Source organism: Lissotriton helveticus, assembly GCF_964261635.1.
Source record: "Lissotriton helveticus chromosome 1_1 unlocalized genomic scaffold, aLisHel1.1 SUPER_1_unloc_40, whole genome shotgun sequence".
In the NCBI taxonomy this organism is placed as follows: Eukaryota; Metazoa; Chordata; class Amphibia; order Caudata; family Salamandridae; genus Lissotriton; species Lissotriton helveticus.
In genome coordinates, this window is record NW_027611682.1 from 182,766 (window position 1) to 203,869 (window position 21,104).

At 47.9% G+C, this 21,104-nt stretch overlaps 1 pseudogene across 1 annotated transcript in view; it reads left to right on the forward strand.

Moving 5' to 3' along the window:
• Nucleotides 1-21,104, forward strand: part of LOC144806040 (uncharacterized) — a 142,014-nt pseudogene that overhangs the window by 64,599 nt on the left and 56,311 nt on the right. The window contains exon 4 of the transcript XR_013605664.1: nucleotides 3,122-5,480. The product of XR_013605664.1 is annotated as an uncharacterized LOC144806040 (transcript). The remainder of the gene's footprint in view (nucleotides 1-3,121; nucleotides 5,481-21,104) is intronic.

A 21,104-nucleotide genomic window follows, 5' to 3' on the forward strand; every position in this document is an offset into this window, starting at 1 on the left:
CCTACCTGGAACGAATATCTGCACAATGCACAGCTGACAGAAGCCCCTGCTTGGAATGAAGATCTACACAAGGTACAAGCAACAGAAGCCCTCCCTGGAAGGAAGATGTGCACAAGACACAGCTGACAAAAACCCTGTCTAGAAGAAAGATCTGCACAGGGCAAAGCTGACAGGAGTCCTGCCTGGAAGGAAGATCTGCACGAGGCACATCTGACAGAAGCCGCAGCCTGAAAGGAAGATATACACAAGGCGCAGCTGACAGAAGTCCTGAATGGAAGGAAGATCCGCCCGTGGCGCAGCTGACAGAAGTCGCTGCCTGGAAGGAAGATCCGCATAAGGCGCTGCTGACAGAAGTCGCTGCCTGGAAGGAAGAACCGCATAAGGCGCTGCTGACAGAGGTCCTGCCTGGAAGGAAGATCTACACAAGGCGTAGCTGACAGAGCCCGCAGCCTGAAAGGAAGATCTGCACAAGGCGCTGCTGACAGAGGTCCTGCCTGGCTGTGACCTCAAAGCAGTGAGAGACCCACAAACTACAAGATCCTTCAAGCCCAGTTAGCCACATTGGACACAATGTACACTAAAGGCCTTATTTAGATTTCAGCGGATGGTTTATTCCATCACAAATGTGACAGGTATCCTGCCCGCCCCATTAAAAATGCATTACATCCTGTGGCAATTATAATAAGGCAGACAGGATATCTGTCACGTTTTGATTAGGCCATGGTGTAGTTCGCAGAGTTTTACTCCGCTTAACTCCACGAAGTGACAGGGAAACCTGCTGCACTCTGGGGACTTCCGCTAGTGGCAGCGTTTCTAAGTTGCGCCACTCTTACTGATTTTTTGCTCCAGGATTTTGTCCCGCACTGTAAAATCAGCACGAATGGCACTACGCGTCGTGCCAGAGGGCGCTGCTGCTTTCTGCCGCTCGAATTGACATTCTAATCGAGTGGCAACTTCATCAACGAGAATGGCAGATTTCTACACTCGAGTGGTCACGACCTGCCACGACCACCCGCAATGGGAAATCTCACCAGGAGGAGGTCTAGCACGTTATATTTTCTCACAAGCAATCGTCACATTACCGTTGGCAATCCGCTTGAGAAAAAAAACTCTGTTCTGCATCACTTCGTGGAGTTTTTTGGAACAGAGTGGGCAAAACTTTGTGAGGTCTGCCGGCAGAACGGAATTCATCATCCACCCCTAGTTTTGAGGCAATAATCCATTGGACAAACTCCTAACTAGGCCCTATGTCGGCAATAAGTGTTGTAGAAGAAGTGAGATCCATGGCCTTGTGACTATCAGGTCATTATCTGACTTCTGATGAACCCCACAGAGTGAGTGCATAGCCAGACGGCATTAGGGGGGCCGAAGGAAAGGAAATTAGGTAATCTTGAATATGAGAAATATGGAAAGGTAGAAATGCCGCATCACCCGTGGATAACTATCACCTCCTCCCGCTCTGCCAAATGCCCATCCAGTCACAAAGTGGCATCCAGGGCCCCAAACGGACAACATCATGCCAGATGCCAGGTGGAAAAAAGAGTAATATGCACACATCTGCTGCGGGGATATGTCGGGTAAATTATTGGTTGTGATGGATTCTCTATCAGTACTAAATTACTGATATCGTTGAGTATTAAATTATATGAATCAACGTTTGTTTGCCTTATCTGCGCTTATAATGTAAAGGATGGGCCTTACAGTGAAACCCTTGTTCTGTTTGACACAAAAGCCCCGGAAGGAGCTGCATCTTACAGAACTTTATCTACTTTAGTAAGAACTAAAGACTTGTTTATTAAAGTTGTCTTTCAGGGCCAGAACCGAGCGCTGTAAGTTGCACTAGTTTCAGGGAGATGGACAGATGTTATGGCGATAGGAAACCCCCTCAACTGACAATAATGTTCCAATCTTCGAAGTTAGGAGAAACCAGAAATGCTTGAACCAAGGGAGCTGTTGAAAGTGTCAAAGGTGGCTTATGAACAGCGGGTAAAGACAGAAGGTGGTATTTGAGATGATCTTAAGTGAATAGGAAAAGAATGAGTAGAAGTGTGTGACTGGAGTTACTTTTGTTGTATACCTCATGAAAAAGTTACTGGAAATTTTGCAGCCCAGCCTGATCTATCTCATTTTTTAAACTCTATTGTTGTTTAAATGAAATCCTGACCATATGCGTCTATCTTAAGCTATACCTCGAGCACTTGGGTGCTCCGGGGGCGCCCTTACTTTGCTAAGTTAGCCTGTAAACGCTGGTAAATCACCTCCTTTTCAGACATTAATAAGATGTCACCTGATCAACAGAACTTTTAGTTAAATATCTGTGTATGATGAACAATTCCTTGCTAAGTTTTTAAGGCGGTAAAGAAGAAGGAGGAGATTTACTAATATTTTGTGCCGTATTTTCGTCACAAAAGTGGCACAAAACAGCACAAAATCTTTTTTTCCTAATTTACTTTCCAGCCCTACTCTTGTTTAGCGCTGGAAATAACGTAAAAGTAATGTGAAGCAGTACATATCACTGCTTCGCATTACTTCACACCTTGGGGGCCTGTCAAGGGGGGTGCATGGGCGTTCCCGTGCAACCACCCAAGGGTTCTCACGCTAAAACCAATTTACCAAATACAGTAGATTGGGTTTAGCGTGAAAAAACGGCACCCTTTTAAACTAGGCGCAAAGGAAGGAGAAATGCTTTGATTTATCCTTCCTTTTCCGACTTTGCATGCATGCTGCAATCTGCAACACACATACAAAGTGCGAAAAGTATTTCCTCGTGTCTAGTATTTTGTCCAGGAAGGGTGTCCGTCCTGTACAAAAACCTATGCTGGGCTCACAGACATACACCATAGCGCTGTTGTGCTAAGGTGTGTGAATGGCGCAGGGCCGCTGTAATCAGTGCTGGCGCAACGCAAGGGAAAGGGAAGAAGAGAGCCATATCTTTGAAAATATGGTGCTTTCCTGCTCCCTCCCTGTCGAGCATCGCAGCCTTGCGGGGGGAGGACTGCTCTGCATTGCGTGGAGATTTGGTAAATCTCCCCCAAAATGTCTTTTACAACCAGTTAACATTGGGAATTATAATTCCAATATGTTTCAATTTAGTAATTTTTTTTATCTTTACATCCAACAGAAAACAAGCCTCGACTGTATGAATTGACCATCAATAATGAAGCGAATGCTGTAAATCTTCAATAATAGCAGAAATAATGAGCTACAGTATTCAGCACAGTCGGCGACAGATGAACCTGCACACAAACTGACAGATCCTGGATGAAGCATCAAGGGCAGTTCAGTGATTATAAGAGGCCGAACTGTACACCTCCACGCCACAAGATAAAGAAATGACCTTAAGAAAATTAAGGCAACAACAATAACAAACCATCTCCTGTATAAACAAGTGTCCAATACCAACTTTGATCATGGGATCTGTATGGTGAGATTACCGCAGGTCTCTGTTTTCTAATATGATGACAAGCCATCATTCCGTGCTCTAGGTGAATTGTAAACTCTTTCTGGAAAAACAACAGTAACCAGAGAAGAGCAAACAGAGCGGAGCCAGACAACTGACAGGTAAAGGAAAGACGAGTTCTTCTATCTACAATACAATAGACTGTCCTAATTTGCACCGGTCAGAAGGAAGATACATCTTTACCCTCAAGCGTGCATAGCCATAATCCAATCTAAAGGCACAATTACCTACAAAGACACCTTCTACGAATTAGGAGTGTGGCAAATATTTGGTGGCTATTGCATTTAATGTTAAAACAGAAATCAAATGTGCAAAATACTGCACGCATATAAAGTGTGTATGCTTAATCAGCCATGTTGGCCCATCAGGAAGGAAATACAGTCATGGGATGTAGACAAATATATAACTGACCCACAGACACTAACCATGAAAGAAGAATCATACACCTGCAGCGAGAGCTTTAGTTTGTCATCACCACTCAAGCTTCATCAGCAAACATACACAAGAAAAAAAACATTCAAGTGCAGTGAATGTGTCATGAGCTTTAGTAGGTTATCAGAACTACAAAGACACCATCGAACACACACAGGGGAAAAGCCATTCAAGTGCAGTGAATGTGTCAAGAGCTTTAGTCGGTTATCAGAACTACAAAGACACCATCGAACACACACAGGGGAAAAGCCATACCATTGCATTGAATGTGGGAAGAGCTTTAGTCAGTTATCAAGCCTTCAAAGTCATCAGAGAACGCACACAGGGGAAAAGCCATTCAAGTGCAGTGAGTGTGTAAAGAGCTTTAGTCACTCATTATATCTCCAAACACATCAGCGAATACACACAGGGGAAAAACCATTCAAGTGCAGTGAATGTGCAAAGAGCTTTAGTCGGTTATCACACCTTCAAAGACATAATCAGACACACCGAGGGGAAAAACCATTCAAGTGCAGTGAATGTGCAAAGTGCTTTCGTCAGTTATCAGAACTAAAAAGTCATCAGCAAACACACATGGGGGAAAAGCAATTCAAGTGCAGTGAATGTGCAAAGTGCTTTAGTGAGTTATCAAGTCTTCAAAGACATCAGCGAACACACACAGGAGAAAAACCATTCAAGTGCAGTGAATGTGTGAAGAGCTTTAGTCACTTATCAGACCTACAAAGACATCAACGAACACACACAGGGGAAAAACCATTCAAGTGCAGTGAATGTGTGAAGAGCTTTAGTCGATTATCACACCTTCAAAGTCATCAACGAACACACACAGGGGAAAAGCCATTCAAGTGCAGTGAATGTGCAAAGTGCTTTAGTCAGTTATCAGACCTAAATAGTCATCAGCGAATACACACTGGGGAAAAACCCTATCATTGTAGTGAATGTGACAGTAGTTTTCGCAGCTCTTCAGCATTAAGGAATCATCAGCGAACTCACACAGGAGAAAAAGCATTCAAGTGCAGTGAATGTGGGAAGAGCTTTAGTCGGTTATCAAACCTCCAAGCACATCAGCGAACACACACAGGGGAAAAACCCTATCATTGCAGTGAATGTGACAGTAGTTTTCGCTTCTCTTCAATATTAAGGAATCATCAGCGAACACACACAGGAGAAAAACCATTCAAGTGCAGTGAATGTGCAAAATGCTTCAGGAAGTCTTCACACCTACAAAATCATCAGCGAACACACAGGAAAAAAGCCATTTAAATGCTGTGAATGTGGGAAGAGCTTTAGTAAATTAGAAAATCTAGAAACACATCATCGAACTCACACAGGGGAAAAACCATATCGTTGCAATGAATGTGAAAGCATTTTTAGTCGTTACTCAACATTAAGGATTCATCAGCGAACACACACAGGGAAAAACCATTCAAGTGCAGTGAATGTGCAAAGTGCTTTAGTCACTTATCAAACCTCCAAACACATCAGCGAATGCACACGGGAAAAACCCTATAATTGTAGTGAATGTGACAGTAGTTTTCACTTCTCTTCAGCATTAAAGTATCATCAACGAACTCACACAGGAGAAAAATAATTCAAGTTATATGAATGTGGGAAGAGTTTTAGTCGATTATCAGAGCTACAAAGCCATCAGCGAACTCATACGGGGGAAAACATAGAAGGGCACTGAAAGTGTGAAGGGCTTTTATCAATTTTCGATCCCACACAACCCTGTGTGAATACACTGCTTCACTTAACTCAATGGAAATAATCCTAGGGATGCAGAGAATCCGAAAAGATTTTAAGAACATCAAAAATAATATTGACCCATCGGAGGACATAGACAAGAGCTGAACAGTGCAAGTATTATGAGAGGAGTGAATTACGGAAAAAGATTAAATTCAAATTATGTGGGACATTGAAATACCAGATTATAGAAGACTGGACTAGTAGTAAAGAAGAAAAACAGAAAACAGTATTTGCAGAGTTATAAAAGTGTTTGTGTTCAGAGATTGTTCACTTCCGTACACAAAGCAAAGCAACATGATGTATCAGGATACACAATGGGAGACGAGCACATTGTGGACTAAAAGAAAAGAAACATTCTTGATTTTTATTTGGTGAAGAAGAGATACAAAGAAAAACATTCAATTGCATCTGATCACACTACCTGTAAAAGCAACACTGAACAATACTGGGACTAACAGCGGTATTTTCAGCTAACTTGTGTGATTAGTGATAAAACCTTTAAACCCAACACACCCAAAGTGGACATGTTGTCAGGGCTCTGGAGATGGAAGCTTCATTGGTAAAATGTATGTATTACTATTAACAAATGCCACTGCAGAATATGTAATGAACTAAAGCGAAGCAACGGTGTTCAAGAAATAACCTATTTTTAGATATAAAAGAGCATATACCTTGTTTTTAAGTAATGTTTGCTGCATCTTTTACACACTGTTATCGGTTGATGGATCAGCTCGGGCCTTATAACTGAGTGTGAACCATGGCTCCTCTCCGACTGGGCTCTCCCTATTCATTTTGTGACTTTCCAAACTCTTACTTTTTACCAGAATTGAGCCATTGTAAGCAGTCGACTCTGTTTGCAGAATGTGGTGAAATAGCGAAATCCCACATCAAAAGCATATGTGTGCTAGGACAATCAGTTGCACTCCCAGCAACTCGTCTTCCACACTTGATTGTCCCTTGTCCTCAAATGTTCTAAAGGATTTGTCGTAGGAATGCCAGAAGTGGCAGTGACATTCATGAAGCTAACGCTAATAGGAGTGTGTGGGAGACAGAGGGTGAGAGATAAAGAGAGCGAGAGAGACAAAGAAATGGGCGAGAAATAGAAAGAAATGGAAGGAGGGGAAACGGCACGTTATTTGTACTCACCTAAAAATAGAAGAAGCAACCGAATACATGTCAATGTGTGACATCACCAGAGAAATGGGCTGAACACCTATGAATTTATATGTTTATTTTGAATACCTATAGACCCATGTCATGCCAATAAACAGGGCACAAGTAAGGAAAATAGTGAAGGAGCCCATTATCATATGCAAATCACAGTGACGTCACATGTAGTGACATCACAAGAAGTGATGTCAGGCCCTTATAATAATTTTCACGTGAAAGGTTGAGGGCCTGTTTTAAAAACAAGAAAAAAAATAATGTAATTGGTTTCAGTTTTTATACATCATGTGTTTTCCCACTATTAGTTTGTAACTAAACTCGGAAATGACTGAAAGTATAAATATTTTTATATAGATATGTGGAACTTATAAATTTAATTTTTAAACATTTTTTAAGGAATAAATAAAATATGCTTTTAATTTGCGTTTGTTTCCTGACGTTATTCTTTATCCAGCCCCTAAGCCCCAAAGTGTTTCACATTTACAATGTATTAAGCAATAGAAGGGCTAATTTTGTCATGTTCTCTGTTCCTCTCTTGCACCACTCACACAAACAAACACTCAGATGCATGTGTCTGCAGTGCTGGGGCACAAAGTAACAATTATCAGTCGCAGGCTAAGGAGCTAGGTGGAACGGAGTCCTGTTTCTAGATGATAGTGGGGGGACCCCTTCAAACTGTGGCTACCCCCCGACTTGTGCCGTGCTGATAAAGCAATAGTGAATTTGAGTAATTTATGATGAATTGAAATGAGAGAAATAGAAGAAGAGAGCGAGGTGCAGGATATATTAAAGAAAATGAAAAAGAGACACAAGACTTTTCCCTGTTCTGTGTACTAGCACTTTACGTAAACAAGTTGTGCTGTGCATTGTGAACAGGCTGTCACCCCCCTTTGTATGTAAATGAGCTTCTGTGACCAGACATTCCAGGCTCCCATCTCTTCCAGCGCGGATGATAATGTGAGCACTGTAAGGTAATCACAAACAAGGGCTGTATTGAGAAATAATCACCTTCCATGTCGCACAGCGGTGGATATGTAGTTCTTTATTCGTTTTTTTAATTTACTTTAATTTGCAGAAATTCTACAGGTTACTTTTTCTCAGTATTACACTTCAGGTCGCTCATAGCTCTCCATCAGTTAAATGTGAGGTTTGATGTAGGATTTGTTGTTAGTGTCCCTAGACCATGTCCCAATCCCTTTGTCCTTGATTTGTCGGCATGGGTTTTGTCCACACACTGGTCTAGGATAGGCCTTCTCAAGGCGCTGTAATAGGAATAATAAATCAGACATATATGATATTGTATGTAAACAAATATGGGGACGTGTTTTTCACTTGTTGGCCATAATACTGTTGGGTCTTGACTTACTTGGCACTCACCCCTGGATCCCGTACTGCTGCCTGTATCACCTGGACCTGACGGCCGTACCGCTGGCCCTGCTGGCCCAGACGCGGACGGCTGAGAACATCTCCCAGCATCCCTCAGTGGCGCACACCACCAGCATCACTACAAAGCGCCAGGAGGCGTTTAAAATACCTTCGTGCCTCCCGCAGCGCGGGCGTGTTTTTCACTTGTTGGCCATATTACTGTTGGGGCTTGACTTACTTGGTACTCACCCCTGGATGCTGTACTGCTGCCTGTATCACCCGGACCTGATGGCCGTACCACTGACCCTGCTGGCCCAGACGCGGATGGCCGAGAACTACATCTCCCAGCATCCCTCAGTGGCGCACGCAACCAGCTTTACTATAAAGCGCCAGGAGGCATTTAAAAGACCTTCATGCCTCCCGCAGCGTGGGACGTGTTTTTCACTTGTTGGCCATATTACTGTTGGGTCTTGACTTACTTGGCACTCACCCCTGGATCCCGTACTGTTAAAGGTCAGGCTACCAACCAGATTAAAAGATCCTTAAGTATTGCCCGGCGGTGTCGCCTCCTAGACCCACAAGATATTAACCAATGAAGAGGCAGGCGCTGGAGACTGGAAGGCAGGACACAAGGGTTTTTATTCTCTCCGGAGGAGAACACATCAGTTCGGACAGCAAGTATCGTCACGAGGTGCTCTAACCGCATCTCTGAGGCCTGGACTCTTGTACACAGGTTTATTGCTTTATTACATACAACACATTCTTGGCAATGCTTTGATGTACGGAAAGACATTCTCGGAACCCCCGCTCCAAGCCCGTTCCCACACACATATACAGCAGAAGTCCCCACCCCGGTCACAACAGGTGATGATTATCGCGCAGCTGGACATTCCGCCGATTCACGGAATGTGGGGGGGTTTGATCGGATCTCATAGGGTGGGGGCTTTGATCAACTCGAGGGTCCTTTAATGAGGGAAGCTTCCTACTGTACGGGGGGGGGCAATAAACAGTATCCGCAGAGCTTAGGTGGTGGCCTGGGAACGAGGAAGACAAACGGGCACACAGGAAAAGGGGGTTTGCATCAAAGGGCCTGGGACCATGAAAGGAATGAAGGGAAGTGTCGCGCTGGGAACAGGATGGGGTTCCGAGGCAGAGCCGCGCTGAAGAGGGGTTTATGACCCAAGACATGTGAGAGCGGAGGGGGGGGTTGTCAGCGCGCGGGGGGTTGCCTGCGAGGTCGGGAGAGAGAGAGACGCTGGCTATCTGCGAAGGGCAGGGAGGCCATGGTGCACAAAATGGCTGCCGCTTACGCGCACGAATGGGCCCAAGGAGAGCAAGATGGTGCCGATAATGTTGACATTTTCAGTCTAACCTTTAACAGTCCTCCCTTTTCAACATATCTAGCCAACTTGCCTACTCAATGTCAATCTTCATCAAATTCCCAACCTCGGCATCATATAATGCTCCCATGCGTTCGTTTCCAAAGTCCACGGCCTTAGGGCAAATACAGTTTGCACATAATGAACACAGGGGTGGCAGACATTGAATTCCTAAGCATAGGCCACATATTACTACTACAGGAATTAGGATAATGGTGAACAGTCTCCAGCCCCAGTTCTTAACGGTGTTCCAGAACCAACCACCAAGCGACCATTCTTCCTGATCCTGGTGGACTTCTGAAGAGAGTCTGTGAAGATGTTCGATGGCTTTGTACACTGAGGGCGAGTTGTCCGGTATGTATGTACAGCAGCTGGACCCAATAATGCGGCATGCTCCACCACGGTCCGCAAGAACCACATCTAGGACAAGGCGGTTCTGTAGGGCCACCAAGCGGACCGCTTGGAGTTCGGCGGTGTTGTTGGCAAAGATACCAGCTGTGATGTTCATTGTTGTCTCAACTGCCTGAGTCAAATGTCGGATGTCCCGGCTGTTTGCCATCGGGCCCCAAAGAGGAACAAGTCCCTTCATAGCATCGAGGAACTGCGCTCCTGTTGAGTCGGCTTGCTCAATGTCCTTGGCTCGTTTTTGCCTATGATGATTCGCTGGGGCCACATAAGTCGGAGGAAGGACGAAGGAGATGAAACAAGTGCCCCCCCAGCCTTTGGGGAGCCAGGTGTAGGCCTTTGTGCCGCAGACGAAATACATGTTTGGGGACGACACAAAGGAAGGTGGATCCGTGGTGTCCAAAGTTCTGGTAAACCGGCAAGCACTGCGGCCCACCAGCTGTGTCCCATGTCCTTCTATGCACATGTGGCCTGTGACGTTGATGACTGATAGGGCCACAGTCAGAGTGGCAGCCGTTCGTTTCCGCAGGTAGGAGAAGGTGGGTCTGGTTGGATTGTTGAACACCTGCATTTCAATTCGTTCTTTAGCAGGGATGTCCATGTGGATGGAGTCGTTGGAGGTCTGCGGGCAGAAGTGTGTCTTTGTTTTGTTTCGCCGGACCCCGTGGGAGAAATGCGTTACGGTTTTGCTGGAGGTGGCATTGTCCTTATAGCTTTCTTGCAGGAGGATCAGCCAAGCAAGGCAGGAGCCATGAACCGAGAAGGGTGAGGGGATGAATGGTATCGAGTGTCCAGTGGCGTGGGGTAGCAACCCACAGATCCAACAGTTGGTGGCATTGGTGGCAAGATTGTGCTGGTGAAGGAGCTGTACGAAAGAGTTATTCCAAAACTCCTTTCGCCTCTCTCTGAGTTGAGGAGAGAGCGAAATCAGATAATGTTCCTTCATGGTGGTAGGCTGAGCAGTGGTCAGGAATGTTTCGTGAGCAGGTGCATTTTCTTCCACAATCCAGAGTGTGGTCATGAGGAGAAAGCAAAAAAGGATTGCGATGAAGAGTGCAATTGTCTTTGAGCTGTGGAGTCTGTCTGTTCTTGGGTTTCTGTAGTGGGTATTTCCTGTTGTCTCCATCATCTTCTTATTTGGCGCTTCCATCATCTTCTTATCTGGCGCTTCCATCATCTTCATCTTCAAGGTGCTCGGTAGTGGGCAGAACCACAGACTTAGTTTAGCTTCTCTCCAGGCAACCCTTGATTGCTTTGGGTCACCGTTTTGAGATTCAACTTAGTTTGTGGTCTACTTAGCCGAAGCTCCCTCCTTTCGACGCAGGAAATACCCTTCTCTGGATGGCACAGTGGGATCAGAGAATTTTGAAAGTTCAAGTGCTTCGGTATCAGGATAGCAGGTTAGTGACGGTCGGTCCTTGTTCAGGAGCTCTTCTTGGTCGCCGATGTTTTCTGTCGTGGCCAGGGTCGGGGAGACCTTCTTACAGTGGTGCGCGTGCAGCCAGTGCCGCTTCCCCTCCACACGAAGAGCCGTCCGGGTGGTGATTAACACTTGCCAGGGGCCCGTCCACCGGGGTTCCAAACTCTTCGTCCGCTGAAAGTTTCGGATCAGCACGAAATCCCCAGGTTGGATGGCGTGACCCGGACCCCTGGAAGCATCGGGGATGTCCTGCTGCACCTGCTGATGAATGACAGACAGAGTTTCAGTCAATTTATACAGATAATCAGACATTAGGACGTCCGGGACGTCATGAATGGAAGTTGGTTTCAGTGCGGACCAGATACTCATGGGTCGACCGAAAACAACTTCGTAAGGTGTTAAGTGATGTCTGGTGGGGTGGAACGCATCGATAGCAATGCTAGTGGGAGGGCGTCTGGCCATTTCAGACCCGTGGTAGCTAGTATCTTGGCCAGTTTAAGCTTTAGTGTGGCATTGTGTCGCTCAACAAGTCCAGCGGACTGGGGGTGAAAGACTGCGTGAAATTTCTGCTTGATGCCCAACCCCTTTAAGATGAACTGGATGACTTCGGCTATGAAGTGGGGGCCATTATCGCTCCATAAAATACGACAAAGGCCGTAACGGGGGAAAAACTCCTTTAACAGTACTTTTGCGGTGGCCATAGCAGTGTTGTCACGGGTTGGGTATGCTTCCACCCATTTGCTAAAGGCGCACACCACGACAAGTACATATTTCAGGCCTTGGCACCTATCTAGCTGGATGTAGTCCATTTGCAGGACCTCAAATGGGTGGTTTGGGACCCCAAATCCTCCCCGGGGAACTACAGTTCCTTTCCCGGGGTTGTGTTGCAGGCATATCAAGCATTGTTGGACCAGACGTTTGGCGGAATCTGTGATTTTATCATTGTGCCAAACCCTGGAGACAAGTTCAATCATGGGGGCTGATCCTATGTGGGCAGGGGAGTGTGCCATAGCCAGTATGGGAATCAGGTACGAATCAGGTAGCAACCATTTGTTTGTGTCTCTTGTCCGCCAGCAGCCTTCATCATCTTTTAATCCCACCCGTGTCCATTCAGTCAACTCGTGTTGTGTGCTAGCCGTTTGAATGTCTCTAATAGTGTCTCTAGCGTCAGTCCATTTTTCTGCTTGTGACCTGTTCACGTACATATGTGTTGTCGTCCTATTTTCAGCTGTCGTTCGGGCAGTGATGTCGGCTAGCGCATTTCCCTGCCCAATGATGTCTGTCACCTTCTTGTGTGCCTGGCATTTGACGACTGCAAGCTTGTTGGGGAGAAGGACGGCCTCGATCAAGGCGGAGACTAGATCCCCGTGCAAAATGGGGGTGCCGTGTGAGGTCAAGAATCCCCTTTCCCTCCAAAGGAGCCCAAAATGGTGAACCACCCCAAAGGCATACTGGCTGTCGGTGTAAATGTTCGCTGTAGTTCCTGTTGCCAGGATGCAGGCTCGGGTCAGGGCAATCAGTTCCGCTGCCTGGACAGATCGTTGCGTGATACGGGCTGTCTCAACTACAGTTCGGGCCGTGGTGACTGCATAGGCAGCGGAAGTGGTGCCATCGGGGAGTTTGATGCAAGAACCGTCCACCCACAGCTCTCCGTCAGGGTCAGGAAAAGCCGTGTCTCTGAGGTCAACCCTACTTCTAGTCTGTTCGTCCGTAAGAGTCACGCAGTCATGTACAGGGTGCACGTTGGGATCGTTCTCTGGCAAGGGTAACAGAGTTGCCGGGTTCAGTGTGGTGCATCTTTTCAGGGCGATATGGGGTGCAAGCAAAGTCAGTTCGTATCCAGTCAGTCGTGCACTCGTCAGGTGTTGCGTCTTGGTTTGGTTCAAGAGGGTGTCGACTGCATGGGGTACCAGTACCGTGAGGGAATTCGAGAGCACGATCCCCTCACTCTGTCGGATAGAGATCGCAGCAGCAGCTACAGCTCGAAGGCAGGCAGGCAAGGCTCTGGCTACAGGATCAAGAGTGGCAGAGAAGTAAGCGCACGGTCGTTGCTTAGGGCCAATGGCCTGGGTCAGGACAGATAAAGCGCACCCCTCCCTTTCGTGAGTGTAAAGGGAGAAGGGCTTTTTGTAATCAGGGGTACCTAGGACGGGGGCCGAACAAAGGGCATCTTGTAGTTCCGTGAAGGAGGTTTGACACTCAGGGGTCCAAGGGAGTGGGAAAGGGACGTCTTTACCTAGCAGAGAAAGCAGTGGTTTCACAACGAGGCTAAAGTTTGGTAACCACTGTCGGCAGAAGGAGGTGAGGCCTAATAGGGAGCGAACCTGCTTCTGGGTCTTAGGGACAGGAGTATCGAGAATGGTTTGGATTCGATCAGGAGTGAGTTTTCTTCCTTCTTTGGACAAAAGGTGGCCTAGGTAAGTGACCTGGGGTTGGCAGAATTGCAACTTCTTCTTGGAGACCTTGTGGCCATTTTCCGCAAGGAAGTGCAGGAGTTGAATGGTGGCTGTGACTGCTAATGGAGTGGTGTCGGCTGCTAAGAGGATGTCATCGACATATTGCACTAACACCACTCCGTCGGGTAACTGGACTTGATCCAGTTGTCTCTTGAGGGCCTGGCTGTAGATGCTAGGGCTTTCTGTGTAGCCCTGGGGTGCTCGGCAGAACCTATATGAGCGGTTTTTTAGGGTGAAGCCGAAGAGGTATCGGCTGTCTGGGTGGATGGGGATGGAAAAGAATGCGTTTTTGAGGTCAATGACAGTGAAGGTGGTGGCAGTAGAAGGAATCAAAGTCAGGATGGTGGTGATGTCCGAGACCACAGGGTACTGGGGTACCACCACTTTGTTGATCTCTCGAAGGTCAATGATAAAACGGTATGCTTTCTCATCTCCCTCTCCCTGTTTCTTGATGATGGGCAAGATAGGGCTGTTGCAAACGTTGCTAACTACTTCCTCTACCACTGCTGCGTCGACTAGCGACTGAACAATCTTTACCAATGCCTTCTCGCCCTCGGGCGATATCCGATATTGTGGAAGTTTTGGGAGAGTTGCGTCTGGTCGGACAGTAATGTGCACTGGGTCGATCAACATGCGCCCTACGTCCGAATCCGCCTTGGCCCATAGATATGGAGGCAAGCAGGGATGTGTCAGCGTCGGTGATGGAAAACATGCGTCGGGGAGGGCAATGTCTAAGCAGGACAGGGTTGTCGTAAAGGAAAACTCGAACTCCGTCTTGAGAACATCTGATCGTCGCTCGGAAGTGTTTCAATAGGTCAAGTCCCATAATGGCGTCAGGGCTATTGGAGGAAAGCAAAAACGTGGTGTCAGTGGTGTTGTTTTCTACGTCAAAGAGGATCGGGGCGGACAAAGGGTTAGTGGAGGGCGTTCCATCGAAACCTGTCGATGTTATAAGTGAGCCAGACAAGGGTGCCCCCGGAATCAGTCGTTTAGATAACGCACTACGTGTTGCGCCAGTGTCTACCAGAAATGGAGACTTGGTACCCAGGACCTTAGCAGTGACGTAAGGGCCTTGCTGGTCAACATAGAGCTCGACTGGATCCCTCCCTAGCCCTTGGCAGTCCTATGGAAAGTTGTGGGTGTCATCATAGTCAGATTGCTGGTATTGGTTCTGTCTGGGTCGATCAAATGTATTTGGTCTGCCTGATCTGTCGTTAGTCGTGTCATTTGGGGGCCCTCGCTGTTGTCCCTTATTTCTCGGCCCATTTGCTATGTCCTTGGGGTCTTTGTTTCTGATTATGTCCAGAAGAACTGGGCACTGGGATTTCCAATGGCCAGTTCCTTTACAGAAAGCGCACTGGTCCTCTCTAAGGTCTGTACGTCCACTGTAGGGAGTCGAAGTACGGTCCTGGGACTTAGGGGCGTTCGTCTGATAGTTTCCCCGGTATTGGTCTCGTCCTATAGTCACCCCTTGCAGCTGGGCCATCATCACCCTCTCTTTCAAGTCCTTCTTCTTTCTCTCTGTTGCCCTATCGTTTTCATTTTTCTGATGTTCATAATATTGGGCCATCTGGAGGATAGCCGTAGGTTTGGAGGCTGCCCAACTACTCTCGCTAGCCTGCAGTTTCTGGGAGACCTCGGATGACAGACCCTTAACATAATTCTGGACAAACAGATGGTGTCCGGTTGCAGTGGTCATGTCCTGGCCGCTGTAATCGGAGAACACCGTTTCGAACCGGGAGAAGTATTCCGATACATCCTCCTGGGGTTTCTGGCGACAGGCCGTTACTATCGACCAGTCCACTTTCTTTTCTGGAATCAGGGTTTTTAATTTCTGTACGATTTTATCTGGAAGGTCTAAAATGGATTTCAAAGGCTTTTGTCCCGGTCCTCGTTGTTTATCAATGTCCTCGAGTTGTGTCCAGGTATGTCCGAACAGCTCATGGTGGTCGACTTTCCGGATTTGCTTCCACACATCAGCTGGTAGACATAACCCGAAAAACAAGTCGATGTCAGCCAGGGTCATAATCGTTGAACCTAGGGCTGTACCCAATTCAGTATAGAAGGCAGTGGGGTTTTTACGTAGGTCAGGCAGAGATTTCCGGAATGTCAGAATCTCTTGCCGGTCCCATGGCTGGTAGACCCAGTTGTACACTACCCTTCCTTTTGCATCTTGCTGGTTTGCATCATCGTGAGTCCCTGCACCTCGTGGAGGAACCCAGTAAGGGGCAGCCTCTCGTATTGGCATCATGGTGCTAGGTTGCTCAGTTTGTGGTTCGGCCGCCACGGATGTCGTGGGTTTAGTTCCCGATTCTCGTTCAGTGAGGTGGCGGAAAACCTCAAGCGTACGCGTAAGGAGGTCCGTCACATCACACTCGCCCTCATCCCCGATATTGACCTTCCGGTACAGAGTCGTTAGGCTCTCGGGACCTTGGTCTCGATATCGGTCCTCGTATGCGTTCAAGACATGGTAACACAGTCGTACAGTAAAGTGTCGTCTGTGACTCCCTGTATACGATTTAAACATATCCGTGATATACTCTTCACCTTCCTTCCTTTCTACCAGTGTTCTTACTATCTTGTCAATCCCTGTTCGCTCATCTTTGCTTAGTCTGTTTATTCTTGCGGAACCAGCCCCTCGGGTCTCAGGGTCGCCTAACGTTGTCGTTTGCGGAGTATTTGGTACAAGGGGTTCGGCCGGCACAGAGACCATGGGGGCCGAAGCTGTGGCACTACCCTCATTTGCACCTGGGGGTGGTGGGTGTTGTGCTAAGGGTTGGGAAGGGGCATATGGAGGGGGCATGTAGATGGTCGGAGGGCCTAACAGCAGATCATCGCTCGCTCGTTTTTGTCTCGAGGATAAATCAGGGTAGAGCATGGGGGGCGTTCTAACCGGGCACTGGCTTGATGTTTCCATTTCTAGTTTCTGTTTGGCTTTCTCTCTTTCCTTTATCTCTCCTTCTAGTTTCTGAGCAGCTAGGTGGGCTGCTTTTCGCAGCTCTTTTTCCAACCTACTCTCAATTTTCCTTTTATGTTGTTCAGTTTCTTTGCGCCACATGCCGAAACTATCAAGCATAGTGGGCGTTGTCTTATTTTTACCTAGGGCTGTTTCTAGCGCGTTTATTTTGTCATCATCGAAGGATCCTATCAGTGGCCACTGACTTTCTCCATTCTTTTTCGTATATTTATGCCACAGTTTGTTATAGGCTATAGCGATCAATCCATGCTTCATGAACATGTCCTTATTAGGGGTGCCTTCCGGTGGAGCCGGATGGTTCATCTCTAATAAGCGGTCCGGGCTAAACAGGCTACCGATCAGTGGGGAGAAGACAGACATGACGGCTCGCAACGAGGGACAAAAAGTCAGCACTGCCTATCTTATCACTGCGTGCAAAGACTGGACAGAATATTTCTATTCTACGTTGTTTGCAGGCAGTGAATACCTCATGAACCAATATCAAAATAAAAAAACAATTCAGTGGGGAGAATAAGTAGGCTCGCAAAGGTCTGCGTTACCTACCCTTTCACTATCTGTAAAAAGAGGGGGGAGAGGGGCTCTTTCCTGTTTGCAGACAGAGAATCTCCAGAAAACAGTCTGCGAACAATAGTTCAGTTTCAAGTCATTAATCAGTGGGGGAGAAAGATAGACACGACAGTTGCATTACCTATCCTCCACTGTTTGCAAAGGGAGAGCCTGTTGTTTCTCCGTTTGCAGACAGAGGATCTCCAAATAAATTAATAAAGAGTAATACTAGTATTTTCTAGACAATTCAAATAACCTTTTCGCAATTCCTCGTGTTTACACGACCTTACCCGGACCGCATGGACAGTTTCTTGTCTTCCGAATCCAGCGCCCGATCGTCCTCTTTTCCTCGTATTCCTCGCGGCACTCCTGATGGTTCCCAGTCAGGACCGTAGATCACTCGAGAGAGGTCTGTTCGGAACCAGTGAAGTTCGGATGATCGGCTGTCAGACGAGGGTCTATCGGACAGGCGCGCTCCCGATCGTTGCAGTCGTTCACTCTGTCGTCAGGACCTCTCCCACTGGATCCACGAGTCACTGATGGGCCCCACGTTTGGGACGCCAATTGTTAAAGGTCAGGCTACCAACCAGATTAAAAGATCCTTAAGTATTGCCCGGCGGTGTCGCCTCCTAGACCCACAAGATATTAACCAATGAAGAGGCAGGCGCTGGAGACTGGAAGGCAGGAAACAAGGGTTTTTATTCTCTCCGGAGGAGAACACATCAGTTCGGACAGCAAGTATCGTCACTAGGTGCTCTAACCGCATCTCTGAGGCCTGGCCTCTTATACACAGGTTTATTGCTTTATTACATACAACACATTCTTGGCAATGCTTTGATGTACGGAAAGAAATTCTCAGAACCCCCGCTCCAAGCCCGTTCCCACACACATATACAGCAGAAGTCCCCACCCCGGTCACAACAGGTGATGATTATCGCGCAGCTGGACATTCCGCCGATTCACGGAATGTGGGGGGGTTTGATCGGATCTCATAGGGTGGGGGCTTTGATCAACTCGAGGGTCCTTTAATGAGGGAAGCTTCCTACTGTACGGGGGGGGGCAATAAACAGTATCCACAGAGCTTAGGTGGTGGCCTGGGAACGAGGAAGACAAACGGGCACACAGGAAAAGGGGGTTTGCATCAAAGGGCCTGGGACCATGAAAGGAATGAAGGGAAGTGTCGCGCTGGGAACAGGATGGGGTTCCGAGGCAGAGCCGCGCTGAAGAGGGGTTTATGACCCAAGACATGTGAGAGCGGAGGGGGGGGTTGTCAGCGCGCGGGGGGGTTGCCTGCGAGGTTGGGAGAGAGAGAGACGCTGGCTACCTGCGAAGGGCAGGGAGGCCATGGTGCACAAAATGGCTGCCGCTTACGCGCACGAATGGGCCCAAGGAGAGCAAGATGGTGCCGATAATGTTGACATTTTCAGTCTAACCTTTAACAGTACTGCTGCCTGTATCACCTGGACCTGGCGGCCGTACCGCTGGCCCTGCTGGCCCAGACGCGGACGGCCGAGAACTACATCTCCCGGCATCCCTCAGTGGCGCACGCCACCAGCGTCACTACAAAGTGCCAGGAGGAGTTTAAAAGACCTTTGTGCCTCCCGCAGCGTGGGACGCGCACGGGCGTGCCTGGGCGCGTCCGTGACTGGATGAGGCTGGGTTGGGCCACCCCTCCAACATTTACTCCGGGGCTTTAAGTAAGCATTTGTTAAGGATTGTTTGCACTTAAGTGGGAGTGATAACTTGTCAAAGAACATCAATATTTGCAAACAAGCAGACTCTTTTAATATAATTGGCACTACATATTTAGTTTGGAAATGAGTAAGATCACACGCAAAGAGGGGGTGGGAGTTGCAGGGACTTTGGATGCCTTCCTTACTCGGTCTGAATCCGTGCTCTGCTTGGAGCATGGATTAAGGGCGGTCCATGGGAGGGCGAAATCTGACAAGCATGGCTCCCCACTTATAGAAGCGGGTTGAGGTGTACTCCCATAGACTACATACTCATTAACAAGGATTTTGCAGCGTGAATCTTTCTGGATTCACTATGCTGTGCATTATTCCATGGTCTAGTGGTTGGGTCCGGAATCGTAGTCTTTTCTTTGTTCTTTTGTTTTTTTTCATAGCCCAGGTGGGCGTCGACGTCCCACCTTTTGGTGTCCTTCCGTGACATCTGCATGCTTCCTGCGGAAGCTCCCACCCTTGGGCGCCATCTTCAGATTCTTTTTTCCGCCGTTGGGTCTGGATCGTTCCCGAGAGGCTCCAGAGTTTTGGATGGGAAAAGATGAGAGAAGAGTCAAACTTGCAGGAAAAGACTGAGAATACGACGAGGAAAGAACAAACTTAAGCCAGGACAACGAAGAGGAAGGAGAACTTTGAAAACTTTGACGTCCAATGGAGAATGCGCACTCAGGGGGCCCCCTGAACTCAAGAAATGGACAACACACCTTTTAAATTCTGCCGTAACTGCCACCACAAGTACGCCCAGAAGGACCAGCACCCGGTTTGCAACGGTCGACCACGAGAGCAAGGATTGCAACGCTTGCTCTGCCTTCACACCGAAGACCCTCCGCATCAGAGAACGACAGAGAAGGGCCAACTACACCATGCAGGGGAAGGGCCAACCTCCGTCCCTTCGAGACCTGGGACTATCAACCAACGAAGAAGATAACATCGCTGTAGAAGACGCCGACTACACGATCGTAGAGACCGATAAGAAAACATCTAAAGAGGTAGGAGAGTCGTCGACCCCTAAAACCCCGACAGACCATCGAAGGTCTGAATCAGACTCTCGAAAAAATGAGTCAAAGTCCTCGTAGGGAGCACTGGCACCGAAAACCTCCACGGCCGCAGCTGCATCCAAGGACAAAGAGCCCAGCGGATCCTTCGAGAAGGACTCCCAGTCGGCGAAGACCAGCGAAAAGACAACGTCGTTGAAGCACGTCCCCGAGAAGGAACGTTCGACTTCGAAAGAAAGGGCCCCGAAGACCGCCTCGGCATCGACACAGGACCCGAAGCCCATTTCGATGTCGACATCAAAATTTTCAACGAAAAGACCAGCCAAACAGTCCGACGCATAACAGGCCGCTGAACTGGAATGAAAGAAGAGAAGGCTCGAGGCCGAAATGGATAACATCCTACAAAGGAAAAGGGAGTTTGACGAAAGGCACAAACAATTCACGATTCCGTCGAAAACACCGACAGTAATCGCCAAAGAGGAAGAAGAGGAGGAGGATTTCGAGGCCGAAGAGCCGCCGAAAAGCCCCGAAGCTCAAGAACACCAGGAGGATGAGGAGTTCTATGAGGAGGAGGGTGACGACGACCAACGGACAATCCTTGGGTCGGCATCCTCTGGGACACAGGACCTGGAATGGCAGGACCTCGACACCGATAGTCCAGAAGAGGGCGTAGACACGTACCCTACGAGGCCTTCGTCGCCAGACGACATTGGGGCATACAATATAGTCGTGAAGAACGCGGCAACGGCATTTGGGGTCAAGCTGGACGAGGAAAAAGCAGAAATCTGACTTTTTGTTAGAGACCCTACTCCCCACACAGACCAGGAGCCAGTATCTGCCAATGCTAGAGAGTGTCATGGCTCAGGGGAAGGAGGCGTTCAAGGAGCCAGTGTGAGAAGTTGGCCTGGTATATGATGTTCACTATTCTAGTGATCACCTTGCACCAGTCCAAACAAGCCTTACGGTGATGGTTGTAAGTCAACCTTATAGACCAGCTATCCTAGTGGTAGCGTG